Source organism: Taudactylus pleione, unplaced genomic scaffold, assembly GCF_031769625.1.
Source record: "Taudactylus pleione unplaced genomic scaffold, aTauple2 ptg000174l, whole genome shotgun sequence".
NCBI classification, from domain to species: Eukaryota; Metazoa; Chordata; class Amphibia; order Anura; family Myobatrachidae; genus Taudactylus; species Taudactylus pleione.
Window position 1 is genome coordinate 6,425,209 of NW_028284576.1, and position 20,042 is coordinate 6,445,250.

The 20,042-nt window shown below is 36.0% G+C and overlaps 6 non-coding genes across 6 annotated transcripts; all 6 read right to left on the bottom strand.

Annotated features, from left to right (window-relative positions):
- Positions 1-565: 565 nt before the first annotated feature.
- On the bottom strand, positions 566-638 carry TRNAA-AGC (transfer RNA alanine (anticodon AGC)). The gene has a single exon. It is a non-coding gene; the product is annotated as a tRNA-Ala (tRNA).
- Positions 639-2,177: 1,539 nt separating this feature from the next.
- Positions 2,178-2,250, bottom strand: TRNAA-AGC (transfer RNA alanine (anticodon AGC)). The gene has a single exon. It is a non-coding gene; the product is annotated as a tRNA-Ala (tRNA).
- Positions 2,251-3,789: 1,539 nt separating this feature from the next.
- On the bottom strand, positions 3,790-3,862 carry TRNAA-AGC (transfer RNA alanine (anticodon AGC)). The gene has a single exon. It is a non-coding gene; the product is annotated as a tRNA-Ala (tRNA).
- Positions 3,863-5,399: 1,537 nt separating this feature from the next.
- TRNAA-AGC (transfer RNA alanine (anticodon AGC)) lies at positions 5,400-5,472 on the bottom strand. The gene has a single exon. It is a non-coding gene; the product is annotated as a tRNA-Ala (tRNA).
- Positions 5,473-7,011: 1,539 nt separating this feature from the next.
- On the bottom strand, positions 7,012-7,084 carry TRNAA-AGC (transfer RNA alanine (anticodon AGC)). The gene has a single exon. It is a non-coding gene; the product is annotated as a tRNA-Ala (tRNA).
- A 3,150-nt stretch (positions 7,085-10,234) lies between these two features.
- On the bottom strand, positions 10,235-10,307 carry TRNAA-AGC (transfer RNA alanine (anticodon AGC)). Its single transcript has one exon. It is a non-coding gene; the product is annotated as a tRNA-Ala (tRNA).
- Positions 10,308-20,042: the final 9,735 nt, after the last annotated feature.

Consider the following 20,042-nt stretch of genomic DNA (forward strand, 5'->3'; position numbering starts at 1 on the left):
ACTAACTCTACATCCATGGCTTTCCAGCTAGTGTTAGATAATACTAGAAAGAACTTTACAAATTGAAAACAAGTGATCAGTCCTAAGAAGATATAGAGAATAAGCTAAAAATTCACAGTGACTTTTAGCCAGAAGAATAAGAAAAATTTATTAATATATTCCAGATACTGGGATCTACTGGGTTAATTCTGAGAAGTTGATTCAATTATTTACAAAGGGGGTAACTTAGCCTTGCAACAGTATAGTAACATCAGTTACAGCAGTTGAAATTGGACCCCTTGCAACCCGATATCACTTTTTATTGCAGCATTATGGGGCTACAACAAATTGCTGCACGTTTGGAGCTACCATAAGTGTGGCTTATAGTCAGTTACTCACAGGAAATGTAGTGTATCAGCTCTTTGAATCAACCCCAAATTGTTTGCATGTAATTTTCAAGATAACTATATGTAACTCAGCATTCCTCTGGGGCATCAGAAGAAAATAAAAACAGTGAAGAATTTTGGTCAGGATTGTTATTCTTCACATGATATATTACAGCAAATTATGGTTCCAAAATCTTATCTGGAGAATGCGGGCATCGATCCCGCTACCTCTCGCATGCTAAGCGAGCGCTCTACCATTTGAGCTAATTCCCCTTTGAGGTTAAAACCATTTACACCACTTCCACCAGGAGGACTGGATTACATTTAGAGATAACATCTCAAAAACATCCATTAGCCTCAAGTTTAGTGAAATCCCATTATCGTTGGTATTTAGTACCTTAATGATTTCATAAAATGTTTCCTTCTTTATCACCATTGTGTTGGAGACTTTGTGGGGCTGAGGAAACTGTCCCACATCTGGTGGCACTGTCACAACTTACTTCCATTGTGAACAGAGATACATTGTCTTACTTTCCTTCTCAAAGTAATTTTAATGCCCAACTCCCTGTCATATTCCCTTTTATCTCATTATATTTCTGATATTCCTAAGTATACCCACAAATTTATAAATCATATTTGGAGTGCTACCAAATGCCATATATCTTTATATTGAAAAAACTCAGTTCCACCATTCTCTATCTTTATTATAAATACAATTTGGCACATCTATCATTATGAATACATCACTAGAATTTTTCATAACACTGCAAATAAGTTCTCATATTCTTGGATCCTTGGACTAACTGAAATCCCCCTATTTCAACCCTTTTATATCTGGATTGATTCGCCCCCATCATGACTAAGATATTTTCACACCCTGACAAAATTCTCAAATCACAGGGTATAATCCTGTTATTTCTTACTTTGCACAAGTTCATATTATAGTGTCCATTTGTAAGAAATGATCCAAGTTAGAAACTTTTAAGCAGTTTAAGTTCAGTTCTGCTGGTTCATCTTCCCTTACTGATAATATCCATTAGAAAGCACTTTCACGTGTCACTGTGGTGCAATTGCTTAATGCGTTCAGTTGTTAATCAAAAGTTTGGTGGTTCAAGCCCACCCAGGAACATGTTTAGTGTTTGTTATTCTGTGGCAGGAGGATTCCATATTTGACAAAATTTACCAGCCATTTGTCTACATTTTACCTCAATACACAAACTTACATGGAAATTAACAGCTATGACTTTACTAACTCTACATCCATGGCTTTCCAGCTAGTGTTAGATAAAACTAGAAAGAACTTTACAAATTGAAAACAAGTGATCAGTCCTAAGAAGATATAGAGAATAAGCTAAAAATTCACAGTGACTTTTAGCCAGAAGAATAAGAAAAATGTATTAATATATACCAGATACTGGGATCCACTGGGTTAATTCTGAGAAGTTGATTCAATTATTTACAACGGGGGTAAGTTAACCTTGCAACAGTATAGTAACACCAGTTACAGCAGTTGAAATTGGACCCCTTGCAACCCGATATCACTTTTTTATGCAGCATTATGTGGCTACAACAAATTGCTGCAAGTTTGGAGCTACCATACGTGTGGCTTATAGTCAGCTATTCACAGGAAATGTGGTGTATCAGCTCTTTGAATCAACCCCAAATTGTTTGCATGTAATTTTCAAGATAACTATATGTAACTCAGCATTCCCCTGGGGCATCAGAAGAAAATAAAAACAGTGACGAATTTTGGTCAGGAATGTTATTCTTCACATGATATATTGCAGCAAATTTTGGTTCCAAAATCTTATCTGGAGAATGCGGGCATCGATCCCGCTACCTCTCGCATGCTAAGCGAGCGCTCTACCATTTGAGCTAATTCCCCTTTGATGTTAAAACCATTTACACCACTTACACCAGGAGGACTGGATTACATTTAGAGATAACATCTCAAAAACATCCATTAGCCTCAAGTTTAGTGAAATCCCATTATCGTTGGTATTTAGTACCTTAATGATTTCATAAAATGTTTCCTTCTTTATCACCATTGTTTTGGAGACTTTGTGGGGCTGAGGAAACTGTCCCACATCTGGTGGTACTGTCACAACTTACTTCCATTGTGAACAGAGATACATTGTCTTTCTTTCCTTCTCATAGGAATTTTAATGCCCAACTCCCTGTCATATTCCCTTTTATCTCATTATATTTCTGACATTCCTAAGTCTACCCACAAATTTATAACGCATATTTTGAGTGCTACCAAGTGCCATATAGCTTTATATTGAAAAAACTCAGTTCCACCATTCTCTATCTTTATTAAAAATACAATTTGGCACATCTATCATTGTGAATACATAACTTGAATTTTTCATAACACTGCAAATAAGTTCTCATATTCTTGGATCCTTGGACTAACTGAAATCCCCCTATTTCAACCCTTTTATAACTGGATTGATTCGCCCCCATCATGACTAAGATATTTTCACACCCTGACATAATTCTCAATTCACAGGGTATAATCCTGTTTTTTTTTACTTTGCACAAGTTCATATTATAGTGTCCATTTGTAAGAAATGATCCAAGTTAGAAACTTTTAAGCAGTTTAAGTTCAGTTCTGCTGGTTCATCTTCCCTTACTGATAATATCCATTAGAAAGCACTTTCACGTGTCTCTGTGGCGCAATTGCTTAACGCGTTCAGTTGTTAATCAAAAGTTTGGTGGTTCAAGCCCACCCAGGAACGTCTTTAGTATTTGTTATTCTGTGGCGGGAGGATTCTATATTTGACAAAATTTACCAGCCATTTGTCTACATTTTACCTCAATACACAAACTTACATGGAAATTAACAGCTATGACTTTACTAACTCTACATCCATGGCTTTCCAGCTAGTGTTAGATAATACTAGAAAGAACTATACAAATTGAAAACAAGTGATCAGTCCTAAGAAGATATAGAGAATAAGCTAAAAATTCACGGTGACTTTTAGCCAGAAGAATAAGAAAAATTTATTAATATCTTCCAGATACTGGGATCCACTGGGTTAATTCTGAGAAGTTGATTCAATTATTTACAAAGGGGGTAAGTTAACCTTGCAACAGTATAGTAACACCAGATACAGCAGTTCAAATTGGACCCCTTGCAACCCGATATCACTTTTTATTGCAGCATTATGGGGCTACAACAAATTGCTGCAAGTTTGGAGCTACCATAAGTGTGGCTTATAGTCAGTTACTCACAGGAAATGAAGAGTATCAGCTCTTTGAATCAACCCCAAATTGTTTGCATGTAATTTTCAAGATAACTATATGTAACTCAGCATTCCTCTGGGGCATCAGAAGAAAATAAAAACAGTGAAGAATTTTGGTCAGGAATGTTATTCTTCACATGATATATTACAGCAAATTTTGGTTCCAAAATCTTATCTGGAGAATGCGGGCATCGATCCCGCTACCTCTCGCATGCTAAGCGAGCGCTCTACCATTTGAGCTAATTCCCCTTTGATGTTAAAACCATTTACACCACTTACACCAGGAGGACTGGATTACATTTAGAGATAACATCTCAAAAACATCCATTAGCCTCAAGTTTAGTGAAATCCCATTATCGTTGGTATTTAGTACCTTAATGATTTCATAAAATGTTTCCTTCTTTATCACCATTGTGTTGGAGACTTTGTGGGGCTGAGGAAACTCTCCCACATCTGGTGGCACTGTCACAACTTACTTCCATTGTGAACAGAGATACATTCTTACTTTCCTTCTCATAGGAATTTTAATGCCCAACTCCCTGTCATATTCCCTTTTATTTCATTATATTTCTGATATTCCTAAGTATACCCACAAATTTATAACGCATATTTGGAGTGCTACCAAATGCCATATATCTTTATATTGAAAAAACTCAGTTCAACCATTCTCTATCTTTATTATAAATACAATTTGGTACATCTATCATTGTGAATGCATAACTTGAATTTTTCATAACACTGCAAATAAGTTCTCATATTCTTGGATCCTTGGACTAACTGAAATCCCCCTATTTCAACCCTTTTATAACTGGATTGATTCATCCCCATCATGACTAAGATATTTTCACACCCTGACAAAATTCTCAATTCACAGGGTATAATCCTGTTATTTTTTACTTTGCACAAGTACATATTATAGTGTCCATTTGTAAGAAATGATCCAAGTTAGAAACTTTTAAGCAGTTTAAGTTCAGTTCTGCTGGTTCATCTTCCCTTACTGATAATATCCATTAGAAAGCACTTTCACTCGTCTCTGTGGCACAATTGCTTAACGCGTTCTGTTGTTAATCAAAAGTTTGGTGGTTCAAGCCCACCCAGGAATGTCTTTAGTATTTGTTATTCTGTGGCAGGAGGATTCTATATTTGACAAAATTTACCAGCCATTTGTCTACATTTTACCTCAATACACAAACTTACATGGAAATTAACAGCTATGACTTTACTAACTCTACATCCATGGCTTTCCAGCTAGTGTTAGATAAAACTAGAAAGAACTTTACAAATTGAAAACAAGTGATCAGTCCTAAGAAGATATAGAGAATAAGCTAAAAATTCACAGTGACTTTTAGCCAGAAGAATAAGAAAAATTTATTAATACATACCAGATACTGGGATCCACTGGGTTAATTCTGAGAAGTTGATTCAATTATTTACAACGGGGGTAAGTTAACCTTGCAACAGTATAGTAACACCAGTTACAGCAGTTGAAATTGGACCCCTTGCAACCCGATATAACTTTTTTATGCAGCATTATGTGGCTACAACAAATTGCTGCAAGTTTGGAGCTACCATACGTGTGGCTTATAGTCAGCTATTCACAGGAAATGTGGTGTATCAGCTCTTTGAATCAACCCCAAATTGTTTGCATGTAATTTTCAAGATAACTATATGTAACTCAGCATTCCCCTGGGGCATCAGAAGAAAATAAAAACAGTGACGAATTTTGGTCAGGAATGTTATTCTTCACATGATATATTGCAGCAAATTTTGGTTCCAAAATCTTATCTGGAGAATGCGGGCATCGATCCCGCTACCTCTCGCATGCTAAGCGAGCGCTCTACCATTTGAGCTAATTCCCCTTTGATGTTAAAACCATTTACACCACTTACACCAGGAGGACTGGATTACATTTAGAGATAACATCTCAAAAACATCCATTAGCCTCAAGTTTAGTGAAATCCCATTATCGTTGGTATTTAGTACCTTAATGATTTCATAAAATGTTTCCTTCTTTATCACCATTGTTTTGGAGACTTTGTGGGGCTGAGGAAACTGTCCCACATCTGGTGGTACTGTCACAACTTACTTCCATTGTGAACAGAGATACATTGTCTTTCTTTCCTTCTCATAGGAATTTTAATGCCCAACTCCCTGTCATATTCCCTTTTATCTCATTATATTTCTGACATTCCTAAGTCTACCCACAAATTTATAACGCATATTTTGAGTGCTACCAAGTGCCATATAGCTTTATATTGAAAAAACTCAGTTCCACCATTCTCTATCTTTATTAAAAATACAATTTGGCACATCTATCATTGTGAATACATAACTTGAATTTTTCATAACACTGCAAATAAGTTCTCATATTCTTGGATCCTTGGACTAACTGAAATCCCCCTATTTCAACCCTTTTATAACTGGATTGATTCGCCCCCATCATGACTAAGATATTTTCACACCCTGACATAATTCTCAATTCACAGGGTATAATCCTGTTTTTTTTTACTTTGCACAAGTTCATATTATAGTGTCCATTTGTAAGAAATGATCCAAGTTAGAAACTTTTAAGCAGTTTAAGTTCAGTTCTGCTGGTTCATCTTCCCTTACTGATAATATCCATTAGAAAGCACTTTCACGTGTCTCTGTGGCGCAATTGCTTAACGCGTTCAGTTGTTAATCAAAAGTTTGGTGGTTCAAGCCCACCCAGGAACGTCTTTAGTATTTGTTATTCTGTGGCGGGAGGATTCTATATTTGACAAAATTTACCAGCCATTTGTCTACATTTTACCTCAATACACAAACTTACATGGAAATTAACAGCTATGACTTTACTAACTCTACATCCATGGCTTTCCAGCTAGTGTTAGATAATACTAGAAAGAACTATACAAATTGAAAACAAGTGATCAGTCCTAAGAAGATATAGAGAATAAGCTAAAAATTCACGGTGACTTTTAGCCAGAAGAATAAGAAAAATTTATTAATATCTTCCAGATACTGGGATCCACTGGGTTAATTCTGAGAAGTTGATTCAATTATTTACAAAGGGGGTAAGTTAACCTTGCAACAGTATAGTAACACCAGTTACAGCAGTTCAAATTGGACCCCTTGCAACCCGATATCACTTTTTATTGCAGCATTATGGGGCTACAACAAATTGCTGCAAGTTTGGAGCTACCATAAGTGTGGATTATAGTCAGTTACTCACAGGAAATGAAGAGTATCAGCTCTTTGATTCAACCCCAAATTGTTTGCATGTAATTTTCAAGATAACTATATGTAACTCAGCATTCCTCTGGGGCATCAGAAGAAAATAAAAACAGTGAAGAATTTTGGTCAGGAATGTTATTCTTCACATGATATATTACAGCAAATTTTGGTTCCAAAATCTTATCTGGAGAATGCGGGCATCGATCCCGCTACCTCTCGCATGCTAAGCGAGCGCTCTACCATTTGAGCTAATTCCCCTTGGATTTTAAAACCATTTACACCACTTACACCAGGAGGACTGGATTACATTTAGAGATAACATCTCAAAAACATCCATTAGCCTCAAGTTTAGTGAAATCCCATTATCGTTGGTATTTAGTACCTTAATGATTTCATAAAATGTTTCCTTCTTTATCACCATTGTGTTGGAGACTTTGTGGGGCTGAGGAAACTCTCCCACATCTGGTGGCACTGTCACAACTTACTTCCATTGTGAACAGAGATACATTCTTACTTTCCTTCTCATAGGAATTTTAATGCCCAACTCCCTGTCATATTCCCTTTTATTTCATTATATTTCTGATATTCCTAAGTATACCCACAAATTTACAACGCATATTTGGAGTGCTACCAAATGCCATATATCTTTATATTGAAAAAACTCAGTTCCACCATTCTCTATCTTTATTATAAATACAATTTGGCACATCTATCATTGTGAATGCATAACTTGAATTTTTCATAACACTGCAAATAAGTTCTCATATTCTTGGATCCTTGGACTAACTGAAATCCCCCTATTTCAACACTTTTATAACTGGATTGATTCGCCCCCATCATGACTAAGATATTTTCACACCCTGACAAAATTCTCAATTCACAGGGTATAATCCTGTTATTTTTTACTTTGCACAAGTTCATATTATAGTGTCCATTTGTAAGAAATGATCCAAGTTAGAAACTTTTAAGCAGTTTAAGTTCAGTTCTGCTGGTTCATCTTCCCTTACTGATAATATCCATTAGAAAGCACTTTCACGCGTCTCTGTGGTGCAATTGCTTAACGCGTTCAGTTGTTAATCAAAAGTTTGGTGGTTCAAGCCCACCCAGGAATGTCTTTAGTATTTGTTATTTTGTGGCAGGAGGATATTATATATTTGACAAAATTTTCCAGCCATTTGTCTACATTTTACCTCAATACACAAACTTACATGGAAATTAACAGCTATGACTTTACTAACTCTACATCCATGGCTTTCCAGCTAGTGTTAGATAATACTAGAAAGAACTATACAAATTGAAAACAAGTGATCAGTCCTAAGAGGATATAGAGAATAAGCTAAAAATTCAAAGTGACTTTTAACCAGAAGAATAAGAAAAATTTATTAATATATTCAAGATACTGGGATCCACTGGGTTAATTCTGAGAAGTTGATTCAATTATTTACAAAGGGGGTAAGTTAACCTTGCAACAGTATAGTAACACCAGTTACAGCAGTTGAAATTGGACAACTTGCAACCCGATATCACTTTTTTATTGCAGCATTATGGGGCTACAACAAATTACTGCAAGTTTGGAGCTACCATAAGTGTGGCTTATAGTCAGTTACTCACAGGAAATGTGGTGTATCAGCTCTTTGAATCAACCCCAAATTGTTTGCATGTAATTTTCAAGATAACTATATGTAACTCAGCATTCCTCTGGGGCATCAGAAGAAAATAAAAACAGTGAAGAATTTTGGTCAGGAATGTTATTCTTCACATGATATATTGCAGCAAATTTTGGTTCCAAAATGTTATCTGGAGAATGCGTGCATCGATCCCGCTACCTCTCGCATGCTAAGCGAGCGCTCTACCATTTGAGCTAATTCCCCTTTGATGTTAAAACCATTTACACCACTTACACCAGGAGGACTGGATTACATTTAGAGATAACATCTCAAAAACATCCATTAGCCTCAAGTTTAGTGAAATTCCATTATCGTTGGTATTTAGTACCTTAATGATTTCATAAAATGTTTCCTTCTTTATCACCATTGTGTTGGAGACTTTGTGGGGCTGAGGAAACTCTCCCACATCTGGTGGCACTGTCACAACTTACTTCCATTGTGAACAGAGATACATTCTTACTTTCCTTCTCATAGGAATTTTAATGCCCAACTCCCTGTCATATTCCCTTTTATCTCATTATATTTCTGATATTCCTAAGTATACCCACAAATTTATAACACATATTTTGAGTGCTACCAAATGCCATATAGCTTTATATTGAAAAAACTCATTTCCACCATTCTCTATCTTTATTATAATTACAATTTGGCACATCTATCATTATGAAAACATCACTAGAATTTTTCATAACACTGCAAATAAGTTCTCATATTCTTGGATCCTTGGACTAACTGAAATCCCCCTATTTCAACCCTTTTATATCTGGATTGATTCGCCCCCATCATGACTAAGATATTTTCACACCCTGACAAAATTCTCAAATCACAGGGTATAATCCTGTTATTTCTTACTTTGCACAAGTTCATATTATAGTGTCCATTTGTAAGAAATGATCCAAGTTAGAAACTTTTAAGCAGTTTAAGTTCAGTTCTGCTGGTTTAATTTCCCTTACTGATAATATCCATTAGAAAGCACTTTCACGTGTCTCTGTGGCGCAATTGCTTAATGCGTTCAGTTGTTAATCAAAAGTTTGGTGGTTCAAGCCCACCCAGGAACATGTTTAGTATTTGTTATTCTGTGGCAGGAGGATTCCATATTTGACAAAATTTACCAGCCATTTGTCTACATTTTACCTCAATACACAAACTTACATGGAAATTAACAGCTATGACTTTACTAACTCTACATCCATGGCTTTCCAGCTAGTGTTAGATAAAACTAGAAAGAACTTTACAAATTGAAAACAAGTGATCAGTCCTAAGAAGATATAGAGAATAAGCTAAAAATTCACGGTGACTTTTAGCCAGAAGAATAAGAAAAATGTATTAATATATACCAGATACTGGGATCCACTGGGTTAATTCTGAGAAGTTGATTCAATTATTTACAACGGGGGTAAGTTAACCTTGCAACAGTATAGTAACACCAGTTACAGCAGTTGAAATTGGACCCCTAGCAACCCGATATCACTTTTTTATGCAGCATTATGGGGCTACAACAAATTGCTGCAAGTTTGGAGCTACCATACGTGTGGCTTATAGTCAGCTATTCACAGGAAATGTGGTGTATCAGCTCTTTGAATCAACCCCAAATTGTTTGCATGTAATTTTTAAGATAACTATATGTAACTCAGCATTCCCCTGGGGCATCAGAAGAAAATAAAAACAGTGAAGAATTTTGGTCAGGAATGTTATTCTTCACTTGATATATTGCAGCAAATTTTGGTTCCAAAATCTTATCTGGAGAATGCGGGCATCGATCCCGCTACCTCTCGCATGCTAAGCGAGCGCTCTACCATTTGAGCTAATTCCCCTTTGATGTTAAAACCATTTACACCACTTACACCAGGAGGACTGGATTACATTTAGAGATAACATCTCAAAAACATCCATTAGCCTCAAGTTTAGTGAAATCCCATTATCGTTGGTATTTAGTACCTTAATGATTTCATAAAATGTTTCCTTCTTTATCACCATTGTGTTGGAGACTTTGTGGGGCTGAGGAAACTGTCCCACATCTGGTGGCACTGTCACAACTTACTTCCATTGTGAACAGAGATACATTCTTACTTTCCTTCTCATAGGAATTTTAATGCCCAACTCCCTGTCATATTCCCTTTTATCTCATTATATTTCTGATATTCCTAAGTATACCCACAAATTTATAACACATATTTTGAGTGCTACCAAATGCCATATAGCTTTATATTGAAAAAACTCATTTCCACCATTCTCTATCTTTATTATAATTACAATTTGGCACATCTATCATTATGAAAACATCACTAGAATTTTTCATAACACTGCAAATAAGTTCTCATATTCTTGGATCCTTGGACTAACTGAAATCCCCCTATTTCAACCCTTTTATAACTGGATTGATTCGCCCCCATCATGACTAAGATATTTTCACACCCTGACATAATTCTCAATTCACAGGGTATAATCCTGTTATTTTTTACTTTGCACAAGTTCATATTATAGTGTCCATTTGTAAGAAATGATCCAAGTTAGAAACTTTTAAGCAGTTTAAGTTCAGTTTTGCTGGTTTATCTTCCCTTACTGATAATATCCATTAGAAAGCACTTTCACGCGTCTCTGTGGCGCAATTGCTTAACGCGTTCAGTTGTTAATCAAAAGTTTCGTGGTTCAAGCCCACCCAGGAATGTCTTTAGTATTTGTTATTCTGTGGCAGGAAGATTCTATATTTGACAAAATTTACCAGCCATTTGTCTACATTTTACCTCAATACACAAACTTACATGGAAATTAACAGCTATGACTTTACTAACTCTACATCCATGGCTTTCCAGCTAGTGTTAGATAATACTAGAAAGAACTTTACAAATTGAAAACAAGTGATCAGTCCTAAGAAGATATAGAGAATAAGCTAAAAATTCACAGTGACTTTTAGCCAGAAGAATAAGAAAAATTTATTAATATATTCCAGATACTGGGATCCACTGGGTTAATTCTGAGAAGTTGATTCAATTATTTACAAAGGGGGTAAGTTAACCTTGCAACAGTGTAGTAACACCAGTTACAGCAGTTGAAATTGGACCCCTTGCAACCCGATATCACTTTTTTATTGCAGCATTATGGGGCTACAACAAATTACTGCAAGTTTGGAGCTACCATAAGTGTGGCTTATAGTCAGTTACTCACAGGAAATGTGGTGTATCAGCTCTTTGAATCAACCCCAAATTGTTTGCATGTAATTTTCAAGATAACTATATGTAACTCAGCATTCCTCTGGGGCATCAGAAGAAAATAAAAACAGTGAAGAATTTTGGTCAGGAATGTTATTCTTCACATGATATATTGCAGCAAATTTTGGTTCCAAAATGTTATCTGGAGAATGCGGGTATCGATCCCGCTACCTCTCGCATGCTAAGCAAGCACTCTACCATTTGAGCTAATTCCCCTTTGATGTCAAAGCCATTTACACCACTTACACCAGTAGGACTGGATTACATTTAGAGATAACATCTCAAAAACATCCATTAGCCTCAAGTTTAGTGAAATCCCATTATCATTGGTATTTAGTACCTTAATGATTTCATAAAATGTTTCCTTCTTTATCACCATTGTGTTGGAGACTTTGTGGGGCTGAGGAAACTGTCCCACATCTGGTGGCACTATCACAACTTACTTCCATTGTGAACAGAGATACATTGTCTTACTTTCCTTCTCATAGGAATTTTAATGCCCAACTCCCTGTCATATTCCCTTTTATCTCATTATATTTCTGACATTCCTAAGTCTACCCACAAATTTATAACGCATTTTTGAGTGCTACCAAGTGCCATATAGCTTTATATTGAAAAAACTCAGTTCCACCATTCTCTATCTTTATTAAAAATACAATTTGGCACATCTATCATTATGAATACATCACCAGAATTTTTCATAACACTGCAAATAAGTTCTCATATTCTTGGATCCTTGGACTAACTGAAATCCCCCTATTTCAACCCTTTTATATCTGGATTGATTCGCCCCCATCATGACTAAGATATTTTCACACCCTGACAAAATTCTCAAATCACAGGGTATAATCCTGTTATTTCTTACTTTGCACAAGTTCATATTATAGTGTCCATTTGTAAGAAATGATCCAAGTTAGAAACTTTTAAGCAGTTTAAGTTCAGTTCTGCTGGTTCATCTTCCCTTACTGATAATATCCATTAAAAAAGCACTTTCACGTGTCACTGTGGCGCAATTGCTTAATGCGTTCAGTTGTTAATCAAAAGTTTGGTGGTTCAAGCCCACCCAGGAACATGTTTAGTATTTGTTATTCTGTGGCAGGAGGATTCCATATTTGACAAAATTTACCAGCCATTTGTCTACATTTTACCTCAATACACAAACTTACATGGAAATTAACAGCTATGACTTTACTAACTCTACATCCATGGCTTTCCAGCTAGTGTTAGATAAAACTAGAAAGAACTTTACAAATTGAAAACAAGTGATAAGTCCTAAGAAGATATAGAGAATAAGCTAAAAATTCACATTGACTTTTAGCCAGAAGAATAAGAAAAATGTATTAATATATACCAGATACTGGGATCCACTGGGTTAATTCTGAGAAGTTGATTCAATTATTTACAACGGGGGTAAGTTAACCTTGCAACAGTATAGTAACACCAGTTACAGCAGTTGAAATTGGACCCCTAGCAACCCGATATCACTTTTTTATGCAGCATTATGGGGCTACAACAAATTGCTGCAAGTTTGGAGCTACCATACGTGTGGCTTATAGTCAGCTATTCAAAGGAAATGTGGTGTATCAGCTCTTTGAATCAACCCCAAATTGTTTGCATGTAATTTTCAAGATAACTATATGTAACTCAGCATTCCCCTGGGGCATCAGAAGAAAATAAAAACAGTGAAGAATTTTGGTCAGGAATGTTATTCTTCACATGATATATTGCAGCAAATTTTGGTTCCAAAATCTTATCTGGAGAATGCGGGCATCGATCCTGCTACCTCTCGCATGCTAAGCGAGCGATCTACCATTTGAGCTAATTCCCCTTTGATGTTAAAACCATTTACACCACTTACACCAGGAGGACTGGATTACATTTAGAGATAACATCTCAAAAACATCCATTAGCCTCAAGTTTAGTGAAATCCCATTATCGTTGGTATTTAGTACCTTAATGATTTCATAAAATGTTTCCTTCTTTATCACCATTGTGTTGGAGACTTTGTGGGGCTGAGGAAACTGTCCCACATCTGGTGGTACTGTCACAACTTACTTCCATTGTGAACAGAGATACATTGTCTTTCTTTCCTTCTCATAGGAATTTTAATGCCCAACTCCCTGTCATATTCCCTTTTATCTCATTATATTTCTGACATTCCTAAGTCTACCCACAAATTTATAACGCATATTTTGAGTGCTACCAAGTGCCATATAGCTTTATATTGAAAAAACTCAGTTCCACCATTCTCTATCTTTATTAAAAATACAATTTGGCACATCTATCATTGTGAATACATAACTTGAATTTTTCATAACACTGCAAATAAGTTCTCATATTCTTGGATCCTTGGACTAACTGAAATCCCCCTATTTCAACCCTTTTATAACTGGATTGATTCGCCCCCATCATGACTAAGATATTTTCACACCCTGACAAAATTCTCAATTCACAGGGTATAATCCTGTTTTTTTTTACTTTGCACAAGTTCATATTATAGTGTCCATTTGTAAGAAATGATCCAAGTTAGAAACTTTTAAGCAGTTTAAGTTCAGTTCTGCTGGTTCATCTTCCCTTACTGATAATATCCATTAGAAAACACTTTCACGTGTCTCTGTGGCGCAATTGCTTAACGCATTCAGTTGTTAATCAAAAGTTTGGTGGTTCAAGCCCACCCAGGAACGTCTTTAGTATTTGTTATTCTGTGGCAGGAGGATTCTATATTTGACAAAATTTACCAGCCATTTGTCTACATTTTACCTCAATACACAAACTTACATGTAAATTAACAGCTATGACTTTACTAACTCTACATCCATGGCTTTCCAGCTAGTGTTAGATAATACTAGAAAGAACTATACAAATTGAAAACAAGTGATCAGTCCTAAGAAGATATAGAGAATAAGCTAAAAATTCACGGTGACTTTTAGCCAGAAGAATAAGAAAAATTTATTAATATATTCCAGATACTGGGATCCACTGGGTTAATTCTGAGAAGTTGATTCAATTATTTACAAAGGGGGTAAGTTAACCTTGCAACAGTATAGTAACACCAGATACAGCAGTTCAAATTGGACCCCTTGCAACCCGATATCACTTTTTATTGCAGCATTATGGGGCTACAACAAATTGCTGCAAGTTTGGAGCTACCATAAGTGTGGCTTATAGTCAGCTACTCACAGGAAATGAAGTGTATCAGCTCTTTGAATCAACCCCAAATTGTTTGCATGTAATTTTCAAGATAACTATATGTAACTCAGCATTCCTCTGGGGCATCAGAAGAAAATAAAAACAGTGAAGAATTTAGGTCAGGAATGTTATTCTTCACATGATATATTACAGCAAATTTTGGTTCCAAAATCTTATCTGGAGAATGCGGGCATCGATCCCGCTACCTCTCGCATTAAAGCGAGCGCTCTACCATTTGAGCTAATTCCCCTTGGATGTTAAAACCATTTACACCACTTACACCAGGAGGACTGGATTACATTTAGAGATAACATCTCAAAAACAACCATTAGCCTCAAGTTTAGTGAAATCCCATTATCGTTGGTATTTAGTACCTTAATGATTTCATAAAATGTTTCCTTCTTTATCACCATTGTGTTGGAGACTTTGTGGGGCTGAGGAAACTCTCCCACATCTGGTGGCACTGTCACAACTTACTTCCATTGTGAACAGAGATACATTCTTACTTTCCTTCTCATAGGAATTTTAATGCCCAACTCCCTGTCATATTCCCTTTTATCTCATTATATTTCTGATATTCCTAAGTATACCCACAAATTTATAACGCATATTTGGAGTGCTACCAAATGCCATATAGCTTTATATTGAAAAAACTCAGTTCCACCATTCTCTATCTTTATTATAAATACAATTTGGCACATCTATCATTGTGAATGCATAACTTGAATTTTTCATAACACTGCAAATAAGTTCTCATATTCTTGGATCCTTGGACTAACTGAAATCCCCCTATTTCAACCCTTTTATAACTGGATTGATTCGCCCCCATCATGACTAAGATATTTTCACACCCTGACAAAATTCTCAATTCACAGGGTATAATCCTGTTATTTTTTACTTTGCACAAGTTCATATTATAGTGTCCATTTGTAAGAAATGATCCAAGTTAGAAACTTTTAAGCAGTTTAAGTTCAGTTCTGCTGGTTCATCTTCCCTTACTGATAATATCCATTAGAAAGCACTTTCACGCGTCTCTGTGGTGCAATTGCTTAACGCGTTCAGTTGTTAATCAAAAGTTTGGTGGTTCAAGCCCACCCAGGAATGTCTTTAGTATTTGTTATTCTGTGGCAGGAGGATTCTATATTTGACAAAATTTTCCAGCCATTTGTCTACATTTTACCTCAATACACAAACTTACATGGAAATTAACAGCTATGACTTTACTAACTCTACATCCATGGCTTTCCAGCTAGTGTTAGATAATACTAGAAAGAACTATACAAATTGAAAACAAGTGATCAGTCCTAAGAAGATATAGAGAATAAGCTAAAAATTCACAGTGACTTTTAGCCAGAAGAATAAGAAAAATGTATTAATATATACCAGATACTGGGATCCACTGGGTTAATTCTGAGAAGTTGATTCAATTATTTACAAAGGGGGTAAGTTAACCTTGCAACAGTATAGTAACACCAGCTACAGCAGTTCAAATTGGACCCCTAGCAACCCGATATCACTATTTTATGCAGCATTATGGGGCTACAACAAATTGCTGCAAGTTTGGAGCTACCATAAGTGTGGCTTATAGTCAGTTACTCACAGGAAATGTGGTGTATCAGCTCTTTGAGTCAACCCCAAATTGTTTGCATGTACTTTTTAAGACAACTATATGTAACTCAGCATTCCTCTGGGGCATCAGAAGAAAATAAAAACAGTGAAGAATTTTGGTCAGGAATGTTATTCTTCACTTGATATATCGCAGCACATTTTGGTTCCAAAATCTTATCTGGAGAAGGCAGGCATCGATCCTGCTACCTCTTGCATGCTAAGCGAGCGCTCTACCGTTTGAGCTAATTCACCTTTGATGTTAAAACCGTTTACACCACTCACACCAACAGGACAGGATTACATTTAGAGATAACATCTCAAAAACATCCATTAGCCTCAAGTTTAGTGAAATCCCATTATCGTTGGTATTTAGTACCTTAATGATTTCATAAAATGTTTCCTTCTTTATCACCATTGTGTTGGAGACTTTGTGGGGCTGAGGAAACTGTCCCACATCTGGTGGCACTGTCCCAACTTACTTCCATTGTGGACAGAGTTACATTGTCTTACTTTCCTTCCCATAGGAATTTTAATGCCCAACTCCCTGTCATATTCCCTTTTATCTCATTATATTTCTGATATTCCTAAGTATACCCACAAATTTATAACACATTTTGAGTGCTACCAAATGCCATATAGCTTTATATTGAAAAATCTCAGTTCCACCATTCTCTATCTTTATTATAAATACAATTTGGCACATCTATTTTTGTGAATACATCACCAGAATTTTTCATAACACTGCAAATAAGTTCTCATATACTTGGATCCTTGGACTAACTGAAATCCCCCTATTTCAACCCTTTTATAATTGGATTGATTCGCCCCCATCATGACTAAGACATTTTCACACCCTGACAAAATTCTCAATTCACAGGGTATAATCCTGTTATTTCTTACTTTGCACAAGTTCATATTATAGTGTCCATTTGTAAGAAATGATCCAAGTTAGAAACTTTTAAGCAGTTTAAGTTCAGTTCTGCTGGTTCATCTTCCCTTACTGATAATATCCATTAGAATGCATTTTCTTTTGTCTCTGTGGCACAATTGGTTAGCGCATTCTGCTGTTAACTGAAAGGTTGGTGGTTCAAGCCCACCCAGGGATGTGTTTAGTATTTGTTATTCTGTGGCAGGAGGATTCTGTAGTTGACAAAATTTACCAGGCATTTGTCTTCATTTTAAATCAATACACAGACTTACATGGAAATTAACAGCTATGACTTTACTAACTCTACATCCATGGCTTTCCAGCTAGTGTTAGATAATACTAGAAAGAACTTTACAAATTGAAAACAAGTGATCAGTCCTAAGAAGATATAGAGAATAAGCTAAAAATTCACAGTGACTTTTAGCCAGAAGAATAAGAAAAATTTATTAATATATACCAGATACTGGGATCCACTGGGTTAATTCTGAGAAGTTGATTCAATTATTTACAAAGGGGGTGAGTTAACCTTGCAACAGTATAGTAACACCAGTTACATCAGTTGAAATTGGACCCCTAGCAACCCGATATCACTTTTTTATGCAGCATTATGGGGCTACAGCAAATTGCTGCAAGTTTGGAGCTACCATAAGTGTGGCTTAAAGTCAGTTACTCACAGGAAATGTGGTGTATCAGCTCTTTGAATCAACCCCAAATTGTTTGCATGTAATTTTCAAGACAACTATATGTAACTCAGCATTCCTCAGTGGCATCAGAAGAAAATAAAAACAGTGAAGAATTTTGGTCAGGAAGGTTATTCTTCACTTGATATATTGCAGCAAATTTTGGTTCCAAGATCTTATCTGGAGAATGCGGGCATCGATCTGGCTACCTCTTGCATGCTAAGCGAGCGCTCTACCATTTGAGCTAATTCCCATTTGATATTAAAATTATTTACACCACTCACACCAAGAGGACTGGATTACATTTAGAGATAACATCTCAAAAACATCCATTAGCCTCAAGTTTAGTGAAATCCCATTATCGTTGGTATTTAGTACCTTAATGATTTCATAAAATGTTTCCTTCTTTATCACCATTGTGTTGGAGACTTTGTGGGGCTGAGGAAACTGTCCCACATCTGGTGGCACTGTCCCAACTTACTTGTATTGTGGACAGAGTTACATTGTCTTACTTTCCTTCTCATAGGAATTTTAATGCCCAACTCCCTGTCATATTCCCTTTTATCTCATTATATTTCTGATATTCCTAAGTATACCCACAAATTTATAACACATAGTTTGAGTGCTACCAGATGCCATATAGCTTTATATTGAAAAAAATAAGTTCCACCATTCTCTATCTTTATTATAAATACAATTTGGCACATCTATCATTGTGAATACATCACCAGAATTTTTCATAACACTGTAAATAAGTTCTCATATACTTGGATCCTTGGACTAACTGAAATCGCCCTATTTCAACCCTTTTATACCTGCATTGATTCGCCCCCATCATGACTAAGATATTTTCACACCCTGACAAAATTCTCAATTCACAGGGTATAATCCTGTTATTTCTTACTTTGCACAAGTTCATATTATAGTGTCCATTTGTAAGAAATGATCCAAGTTAGAAACTTTTAAGCAGTTTAAGTTCAGTTCTGCTGGTTCATCTTCCCTTACTGAAAATATCCATTAAAAAGCACTTTCACGTGTCTCTGTGGCGCAATTGGTTAGCGCGTTTGGCTGTTAACTGATAGGTTGGTGGTTCAAGCCCACCCAGGGACGTGTTTAGTGTTTGTTATTCTGTGGCAGGAGGATTCTGCATTTGACATAATTTACCAGGCCTTTGTCTTCATTTTACCTCAATACACAAACTTACATGGAAATTAACAGCTATGACTTTACTAACTCTACATCCATGGCTTTCCAGCTAGTGTTAGATAATACTAGAAAGAACTTTACAAATTGAAAACAAGTGATCAGTCCTAAGAAGATATAGAGAATAAGCTAAAAATTCACAGTGACTTTTAGCCAGAAGAATAAGAAAAATGTATTAATATATACCAGATACTGGGATCCACTGGGTTTATTCTGAGAAGTTGATTCAATTATTTACAAAGGGGGTGAGTTAACCTTGCAACAGTATAGTAACACCAGTTACATCAGTTGAAATTGGACCCCTAGCAACCCGATATCACTTTTTTATGCAGCATTATGGGGCTACAGCAAATTGCTGCAAGTTTGGAGCTACCATAAGTGTGGCTTAAAGTCAGTTACTCACAGGAAATGTGGTGTATCAGCTCTTTGAATCAACCCCAAATTGTTTGCATGTAATTTTCAAGACAACTATACGTAACTCAGCATTCCTCTGTGGCATCAGAAGAAAATAAAAACAGTGAAGAATTTTGGTCAGGAATGTTATTCTACACTTGATATATTGCAGCAAATTTTGCTTCCAAAATCTTACCTGGAGAATGCAGACATCAATCCCACAACCTCTTGCATGCTAAGCGAGCGCTTTAACATTTGAGCTAATTCCCCTTTGATGTTAAAATCTTTTACACCACTCACACCAAGAGGACTGGATTACATTTAGAGATATCATCTCAA